The 10,434-nt window shown below is 35.9% G+C and overlaps 1 non-coding gene across 1 annotated transcript; it reads right to left on the bottom strand.

The window, feature by feature from the left end:
- Positions 1-2,793: 2,793 nt before the first annotated feature.
- TRNAN-GUU (transfer RNA asparagine (anticodon GUU)) lies at positions 2,794-2,864 on the bottom strand. The gene has a single exon. It is a non-coding gene; the product is annotated as a tRNA-Asn (tRNA).
- Between the last annotated feature and the right edge of the window lie 7,570 nt (positions 2,865-10,434).

Raw genomic sequence — 10,434 nt, 5'->3', positions numbered from 1 at the left:
TAACTCAAACAATCAATGTGGATGGTGATCTGATAATATCAAAAAAAACCCAAAATTACTAAAAATCCCTAAAATTAAAACCCCTTAATCCACAATTTATTAAATCAAAAGCAATAAATTTCTAGGAACCACCTAAAATTAGCAACCCTAAAACAACAAATAATCAAAATCGGAAACAATAAAATTAGGTTTTATGAAACACCTAAAAATTACAAACCCTAAAATCAGAACGAATCACATCACAAACACTAAAATTACCCTACCCACCCAAGACAAAGAAGAATTTCATAGAATTAACCTTCGCATTTGGACATCGAAAGAATCGCCTCCCAGGATTCTTTTCAGTCCAAGACACCATGACCTTCGCCTACATTTCACATTTACAATTGGGAACATTGAACACGGGAAATCCATTTGCGTAATCCTCTTCTGACAATCCTTCGGCCATAACTAGGAGGAGATCGATCAGTATTTTAGCAAAAAAATTTGAAATCTGTTTGCTGCTGTTATGAGTTTTTTCTTTTGTGTTGAAATGGAACCCTAAAATCCCCAAACAAACGTTTATATCTAAAACCAGATATGACCCGTTTAACAATTTCATTTGACCCGTTGCCATGTCAGATATCATATGCAAACGTGTACTTTAAATATATCATATGTGGCTTTTTTTAAAAAATCTTGAAAAAATTACAGAAAAAGGCCAAAAATTGGCCCAGTTTTCACGCGCTGCTTTTTTCCTTCATCGTTTTACCTCCGTACCATTTTTATTACAAATATATTGATTTCCATCAATTCTTTTCACCAGCACGTACTCATTCTCGACCACGTGCATCATCACCTTCATCGAAATTCTTCTCAGAGGACACATGAAAAAGCTTTGACAAAAACGACATATGAAAGCCTTCTGTCTCCACCGCCGTTCTCACTTCCACCACCACCCTTTCTCCACTCTTACACCTACCGCCAGTGCTCGTCGCACTCTAGAAGTCGCTGTCAACCTCTCGTGGCGAAGAGCTACTGTGCAAGCAGAAATCACAGGGAACTTTGCCGGAATAGCCGTGGTGGCCGGAATTGCTGTATTGTACCGAGGGCTGTGGCGGTGATGGGATCTGTAGTAGTGTTGGCATGGTGGTTGGCGGCAGCGAAGGCGGTTACCATCTTAAATGCTCGTTCTCCCTCCTTAATGTCCTTAAAGGGACTCCATTAACTCCATTATTAGAGCTTCGAAGAAGATCCGAATTTGAAGCTTTTCCAGTAAACGATAACCGGAGAATGCGCTAAACTTTGAGTTTCAGTAAAGCTAAATTTTGAAGCAAAAGAAGAAAAATTAAGACTTCCATTTAGGGACTGTTTTAGGATATTTCTGTTATATTCTCAAAAATCTTTTAATTTATTAACGGAGCGTGCAGACTCGCCTTTAACGGACTTCTATTCAGGGACTTAAAATGACGAATCCGTATACATTAGGGACTAGTAAAAGACAAAAGACTATTTAGGGACTAGAAAATCAAAACAGGTATACTTTAAGGACCTGGAAATGGGTTTTTTCAAAAGAAAATATATCAATTATTAGGTTTAGGTTTTGTCCTCTTTTTTTTGAAAAGATTTATTGATAATATAAACACACCGGGGATACAAAAGGATTAGCTCAGTCATTACATTTGAAAAAGGCAAAAAATGCATGAAAACGGTAAGAGCGTTCTGTAAATTAGATGTTTTCAATTTTACTCATGATCGGGATTGAGATGAAATTTCCACCCAATAATAATAGGAACAACATTTATATCGACTAATATGGATGTATATGTTAACACGAATTTCTTATCCTGAAATTAACAAGAAAATATGCACAAATGTTAATTTTATTGAATTTACTTAAAAAGAGAGTACAATCTCTATGGGGTAATTTCTACACGTATAGAAATTAAATCCTTTAATGCTTTCCTTCAAAATTTGTGGATCAAAGGTTTATGAAACTTCTTCTTAAATCCGCTATAGAATCTCCTTCGATTTGGTTAAGGAAATGATTGAACCGTTGACGAGTGATGAACACGCCGTATGAAGATTTGATTTGATATGCTAAGTTGCACGGAAACAGAAACGGCGAAACCGATTTTTTCAAAATGTAGGAAACGGAAACGTGGGGGGAAACGCGTGAATAATTAAAATATAGGGGTATATTTATAAATATACTGCAAGATCCACCCGTCGAGTAGGGACGAAAGGATTTGGTGTTTCTCATATTTTACAAGAAATGCAGCTGGGCCATCCTGGACTTGAACTAGAGACTAATATCTTTTACGCATTTGTATGAAGAAAGGGGTTCATCCATACCATCGGGTAAAGAGCCCCATTCTCCATGCCTTTGAACTGTCCTGTTCCTCCCCCTCCTATGCTATTGAATGGTACCTGCCTCCCTCCCGCTTTTTGGGCTCCCGCCAAAAACTTTCGGATCAGCTTAACTATCCCCCATCAAGCTATTCGCAAGGGCCAACTTGATCCTCTTCCCCAGGGATCCCAAATGAGGGAACCCTAGGATAGGAAAAAACTTTTTTAGTATTAAAATTTTTAATAGTAATAAAAGGGTAAGGAACGATTTTGTTTTGAACAATAAATGTCTTTCACATCCAACTATAACAAAGGTAAAATTCTGGGCATGTGGATAATCCGAATCTTAAACAACTGAAATGTGATATGATGAGATGGAATGCAATAGAAAGACACAGGGAACGGATTACCACGGTCAAGGCGAATCCTTTCATTCTGAATTAAAGAATTTGGAATGAATCCAATCTCCCCAAGTAGGATTCGAACCTACTACCAATCAGTTAACAGCCGACGCTCTACCACTGAGCTACTGAGGAACAACGGGAGATTCGATCTCATAGAGTTCAATTCCCGTTCTCAACCCATAACCAATATGAGCTCGAAGTTTACTTCGTAACTCCCGGAACTTCTTTGTAGTTTCTTCGTTCCATGCCTCATTTCATAGGGAACCTCAATGTGGCTCTATTTCATTATATTCCATCTATATCCCAATTCCATCCATTTAATATCCCCTTTCCTTTGGTGTCATTGACATAAGAGATGATGTCTTTCCATGAACGTGTTTTTGTTCAAATTACCATGATTCCATATTAAAAACATGATCTTTAGCTGATTTAGCATGTTGTATTAACTGTATATTAATTGTAGTACATTCCAATGTACTTTTTATTTGTTTTGAGCATTTTTACATGAAATCCCGAGCCAAAATGACGAATTGATGCCCTCCCTGGCATTGGCGCTGTCGGCAAACACACCTGTGCTGTTGCTGGAGTACACTACCGCCACCGCCATCATGGAATGGCGCTGCCGCCACTCCCATTGGCGCCATGGTGCCCTCTTGATCCTCATCCAAGATTTGATTCCCAGATCTTCTAAACTCCAATATAAACCTATTTTCATGTTTCCGAGTTCGTTTGAACTCAGAATTGGGTCCTGTTTGAGCCCACATGTACATAATTAGTTATAGATCATAATATGTGTTGTAATGGGCCTATATAAATATTTTGGGCCCTAAAGCCAACAATTGTAATCTGCCTAGCCAATCGGGCTCTGAAGTCCATAACCAACAAAACTAGCAACTTCCAAATGCAATTACGGGTTCATCTGACCTCCTAATCAACCTTTTTGTAAACCAGTGGAGCCACGTCGAAGAGACGAAGAAATTTTGTATTCTAAACAAGTCTTGATTTCGACCACCTTAATGACCAAATCAGATCGAATGTGAGACACTATGGTCTACAAGGTTTGATAGTGTTCTAACGTTTTATGTTTATCACTTGTCCTTTGTGTATGTTGATATTGTTTAAAACATTTCCAATAGTATGTCCAAATCAAAATATTAACATGCTAAAGGACTAATCACGTTAATTTAGTAATCAGATCCAGCAAGTCCAACAAATTACCTAAAAATCATAAGATTTCCATGAAAAAGTATTTAGAAGGTTGTATAGTGTATTCAAGATAACTAATAATAAAATCAACCTCACTTAGACATCCGGTGTAGACACCTATTTTTCGGACAGGTAAAAAGTGATAAGGAATTGAAGCGTCCAATGATGATTTCTAGAGAAATATGTCTGGGTGACGAGCTTTCGATTTGCTTGCTCAAATCTAAGCATGCGTAATCTGTGCACAGTTGCAAACTTGGAGGATTAAAACGTAATTAGGCGTAAATAGCCCATAAAAATCCAAAGAAATTGTAATCTAAGTCTAGAAATTGGACTAATTGCCATATCTTAGAAGTTTTTAGGTCTATTTGCAAGTTTGACGGATTGAAGTTGATCATGACCAAGCCTATAGGGCCTAAGGAACCTTTTTTTAACACTTTTGGGCACCGAAATATACTTTTAGCACTCTTTTACTTATCCATCAAGCTTTAATACGAATTTAATTAAAAAAAATAGTGTTTTTAGCTAATCCAAATACCTAAAGGCTTATCACTGCACACTCTTTCAACCCTAGAGGATTCTAGAATATTCTAGAACATTCTAGGGAACCCTAGGTTACCCATTCCCCTATAAATACATCCTTAAGGCAGCCTGGCTAAAAGCGGCACACGAACCCTAGAAATTAGACAGTAAAATTCGGCCACCACATAGTTCTCCAAGAACGCAACATCCGCACGGATTCGAAGATGGATTCCGCATCCACTTTGGCAGCAAACGAGCCAATGACTCAGACAAGTAATTTTGAGGACCCTCAATATTGTTCTTTTGATTTTGCCATAAATTTATGTTTATAATTGCCATAATTGCTGTAATTATGTGCATAGGATGCATGTTTAGCTTATAATTGCTTGTTTTATATCAAAATTGCTACAATCAATCAATTTTATCTTTTTAATAAATCGCCATGAATTCGATGAAAAGCATGTTAATTACTATAGTTATTTGTTTTTAATGTTCAAATCCAGAAAAGACTCGATTAGGTGCCTTAGAATGCACATTTCTAGGTGTTTTTAAGCGATGTTTGCCATGAATAAGCTTATTTTCGAGTTGCTGCTCAAAAAATAACTTTCTCTAGATGAGCTTTAAACATTCCGATTATGCTTTATTTGGATTCCTTGTTCGATTTTATGCGATTTTGACTACTTTTGCATGAGAAATGGAGTTGAAACGAGTGAGAATGAAGCAAACCAAAACAACCCCTAAATTTGTCGATGAACCGCTGCCGCTGCCACTGTAACCGGCGGCGCCGCCACAACACACTGGCAGCGCCGCCAAGTCATCATGTCGGCGCCGACGGCTTAAGTTAGCGCCGTGCCCCTCCTTCAACAACTCTCCAAATTTGCCCCCAGATCCTTCCAAACGTGATCTAAACTTCAAAACGTGTTTATGGGTTCATCGGACTCCAAATTAGGCCCATTTTGTACCCAGACATAGATAATTTTGTATAGAATCATATTCTGTATTGTAATGGGCCAGACCCGATGTAAAACGGATTCAGAAGTCCAAATATATAACATAGTGTTTAAACCGGGCCTACGAGCCCGAGGCCCAGCAAGCCAGCAACTTCCAGAGTTGATTCCGGGCTAAACCAAAGTCGAAATTGACTCCGGATTAAACCACTAGAATTGGATCAACGAGACGCACAACTATCATGATATGACCGAGAGCCCATTCTAATAAGATCGATGGTAAAAACCTGCGCGAGTGCCAGGCACTCAAAGTCAACGAGATTTAAAAGTATCTCTAACCTTGTATGTATATCCAACTGCCCCTGAGTATGCTAGCACTGTTTACGGCTTTCCAAAAGCATTCCAAATCCAATAATAACCGATTAAAAGACTATTCACCTAAAATTGGCCCATTAATGCAATTCCATCCAATCACTTAGACATTGTAGGACTAATATGAAAATATAGTAACAGTTGTATATGTTTTTCAAGACTCACCTAATAAAATCAAGGCGAAAATACTGAAAACTCCCCCACCTTTGAACTTTTTTTCAATTCCACCACCACCTAGGAGAATTCTCAATTGCACCCTATTTAGGGTTTTCAGTTTTCATCTGTACCCCAAAATAAAAAAAATTGATAATTTAATTAATTTAATAATAAAATTATTAACCAACTAAATAGAGGGATTGTATCAATATTTTTTCCATTTGAAAAAAACAAATAAATTAGTATATGAAGGATTAATTTAAACTTTTTTCTAAATAAAAAGAGGTCATTTTAGTCAATTGGGGTACAGACGAAAACTGAAAACCCTAAATAGGGTGTAATTGAAAATTCTCCTACGTGGTGGTGCAATTGAAAACAAAGTTAAAGATGGGGGGGTTTTTAAGTATTTTTGCCTAAAATCAATCAATCACGCTTAAATATCCGGTTTTAGGCTTTGTGCATGTAATCAATCCAGACCAGCCAGACTTATGACTATTTGTTCGAAACCTCTAAGGTTAGATGAATGCTTAGGAGTACCTGCTACTTGCCTCAAATGCCAGTACAGATCGAGTCATATGCGCGTCAAACGTGTTTACTGCTTTCATACATGTTTATTTATAGCTTTCATATCCTGTGAACTGCATATACTGTTGAGATGAGATATAAAACGAATATGTCCAGTAAATAAAGCCGCTAACCGATAAGCCAAGCACAAGAGTCTCGGGGAGGTCCACGAACCCTAGTCTTTTGTCTGATGCACGATAGTCTTACCAGAGGCGAGTAAGGCTATCTAGTCGGTTAAAAAGAATTTCCTAGTTGAACTAGGTGGCGAATCCATTTTTCAAACCATTTCCAGATCGAGAAGTCAGCCATAAGCCTTGGGCGAGCGGCCCCTGAACCCTGCTCCGCTCACATTCGATTTTAGGTTTTCTGCATGTAAAATGATCCAGACTAGCTATTATCTAATACATGATAGAGACCATCAGGGTTAGATGTATGTTTAAGAGTACCTACTACTTGCCTCACATGTCAGATCGAGTCATATGCGCGTCTAATATGTGTCCCTTTAACACTTTCATACCTGTTTAATTTTCAACAAATTATACTTTGAATTACATGAATATCGAGATGAGAATAACCGAACATGTCTAGGAAATAACAACGTAATCGATAAAGGCAAGTACACGAGTTTTGATGGAATGCAAAAATTGGAAAGGTATCCAGATATTGGAGTTTTAAATGGTTTGGGCTACAAAAGGCAAAAAATTGGAAAGGTTAGGACTTGTTTCGTATCGTTTAAAACGTTAGGCTTAAATCGCTGAAAAGGTGAAAAGTTAGGTTTTGTTTTACCAATATCCCTACTTTTAAACTTATTATAAATAAAAACATAACATTTTTAAGTAATTTTCAACTAGTAAAATATTACAATTTAAAAACTTTAAAATAGTTTCATTTAGCAATAATAAACATAATAAATTTTAAATATTTAATTATGGGTATGTCAAATAGATATTATCCGTTATTTAAAATATAAACATTTTTATTATTAATTAATACTAAATATTTTGAAATTTGAATTACATATTCTAAATTTTAAAAATATGTATAGTTAATGGAATAAAATAGAATTCCAGTAAAAGACTTAATATATATATATATATATATATATATATATATATATATATATATATATATATATATATATATATATATATACTATATATAAAAGCACGGATGGGGGGGGGGACAAGCAAATTTACTGAATAATCCTTTTCAGTTTACTACTAAATAAAGGTTTTATAGTCATTAACTAATTAGTTATTTAATTAATCACTATTGTAATTAAAGTCCTAATTAGAATAGGTAGCTAAATTATCTCCAATTTAGTTTTTAGTATGTAAAAAATAACTAAATTGTCTCCAAATTAGTAGGAATACCTATCTTTTAGTTTGATTGAACTACAAAATTAAAATATTATATTTGGTCAATATAATATTATTTAAATTTCTATCTTATTATTTTTAAAAATATTATTAATAAAATTAAGTTAATTATTTAATTATGGTTATTATAAAACTAACAAAAGAATAAATTCAGTATGGAAAAAATTTAATAACCGAATATACTATATTTACTTTTACAAATTTTTTTAACTAATTTAATATCAATTATAAATAAAAAATTGATATAATTATAATAAATTTACTAATATGTTCATTGATGAGTTACGTTACAAGCCACGTATATATATATATATGAGATTAGGATAAGAGGTATATTATCTCAATGCTTTTTTTCTCTGGCTTGCTCTTCCAAATTTCATTTTGGCCTGCGGTAATATAATCAGGATTTCATCTCCTAAATTCTTTTTTTCTATGAACGCAAGAGATGGATGTTTTAAATTCTTCCTTATTCCATGAGATCTAGAAGAACTTCTGCAACCTTCTCTCTCTACATTTTTGTTTCCTTAGCATTTTTTTTACTTCTTTCAAAGGGGAATGAAAACCTTCCTTAGAAGTTATCGCTCGATCGAAAAGATATAATACATATGAAACCGCTCCGTGGGTTTCTTCGCTGACTTTCTGAGGTATAACCTTCGCCACGACATTAGCTGCTTAGCTCTTCGCGCTTCCCAAAAGCTTTTTTTTAATAGAGAGAAAGTAAGGGGTCGGTATGGAAGATTGGTTCGCTCCGAAAAGCTCAGATTTTCTTGCGTTCTTCACCGGCGTATATATATATATATATATATTAAGATTTTTATTGAAATTTTATTTTATTCCATTAATTATAATAAGACTAATTGTTGGGCTGGTCTCTTGACATTTTGGATGTCGACTATGTACCCGATAGAGCAGCCAGTAGCATGACTGTAAGACAATAAGTCAGCGCATGATGCATGTATGTTGCTGCATTCACTTGGGGTTAGTATGAGATACATGATATGCGTGATGCATGATATGAGGGTCAATTTAACATATGGCACGTAGCACCTAAAAGTTTAGCACGTAGAATAGTTCGATATCATAGAAACATGTTGTTCCTTCCAACCTTGTTTCTCCCACACATGTGTTCCAAGCAAGGTTTCATACTTAGGTGTTTTAGTATGCACTCTCGCATCACAATGCAAGAGTCGACGTAGACCTGCAAGCTCTCTTTAGCAGTTCTAAATAGATAAGCGGCATTAGTCGATGAAAGAATTTGTTTGTTCCCTTCCGGAGGTGTGCAAACATAGAGTGGACTTGACGTTCTGTTTTTGAATCTGGAATTGATTTAGCCTTGTGGCTGGTCAAATGCATGGACAAACACTTGACTGGACTGATATTTGGAGTCTGTAACCAAATGAAGGGGTTTCACTTGATTGAGTTTTATATTTCAGGTCTGTCCTAATAGAATGTTTTGAAAATCAAGTCTTGAAACCGGAAAATTTCTTAGGCCGGACCTAAGGCTATGATCTAAATGGTAATTTTGAAAATTGGACTTGGAATCCTTACAGCGACACTCTGCCTCAAATACATACATTATTTTGAGTATTTTCGTAAGGGGTGTCTAAGATGGAATGCATGTGGGTTAAGTCAAGTGTTTTGGTAGTAATCAATTTAAGACTCCCACAGACTAATATTACGTTTGATAAGTCTCCTCAATCACTAGTACAAGCGACCGAGTTACTGGGTTATGAGTGATGCTACTATGCATAAGAGGTTCTTTGGACGTTAGAATGCAGCGCCAATACGTAAGGTCGGCTTTGAGCATCGAGGTTGATAAGGATTTTTCCTATAGAGAACCATCTAATGCAATGCAGTAGTTAAATGCATTTGGTAAGTAAACGTAGAGGTCGATAAGACGCAAGTTGTGCGGTTTTAAGTCCATGGAAACCATTGTGAAAACAATTCTGAAAATGTTTTATGTGTATGTTTTAAAAATAGTTGATTTTATACATCCCTAGTGGGGTCGCCACTGTGAGCGGAAGCGGGGGTTTTGGGGCTCTCGTTCGCCCAAACTTATGGCAGGACTCTATTTAGGACAGGTTCTGAAATAATATAGAGACTCCATCTAGCTCAGCTAGAAAATGACTTTTGTATCGACTCGATAACCATACTCCCTTATGGGTAAGGTTACCGTACGCCGACAAAGACTGGGTTCATGGACCTATCCGACTCATACGCATGTCTTATTAGCCTCTACTTTTTACCTACTGGATGTATCGGTATCATCTCGACATTTCAATTACAGTTCATAAGATATGGTACTGAAGAAAAAAAACACTTATGAAAGCAGCAAATACGGCATATGACTCGATCTAGACTGGTCAAGTAGCAATTACTCCTGAACATTCATCTAAACCTGGCAGTTTCTAACAAATAACAAGTAATGGCTGGTCTAGATTGATTCCATGCACAAAACCTAAAACCGGATGTATACGTTTGATTGATTTTATTAAATTATTCTTGAAAATCCTATACAACCTCTAATTATATTTTACATGCAATCCTAAATGTCTAGGT

The sequence above is a fragment of the Mercurialis annua genome, linkage group LG6 (assembly GCF_937616625.2).
Source record: "Mercurialis annua linkage group LG6, ddMerAnnu1.2, whole genome shotgun sequence".
Lineage (NCBI taxonomy): Eukaryota > Viridiplantae > Streptophyta > Magnoliopsida > Malpighiales > Euphorbiaceae > Mercurialis > Mercurialis annua.
The sequence above is the reverse complement of the archived record's forward strand: the minus strand, read 5'-3'. Positions and strand labels throughout refer to the sequence as shown.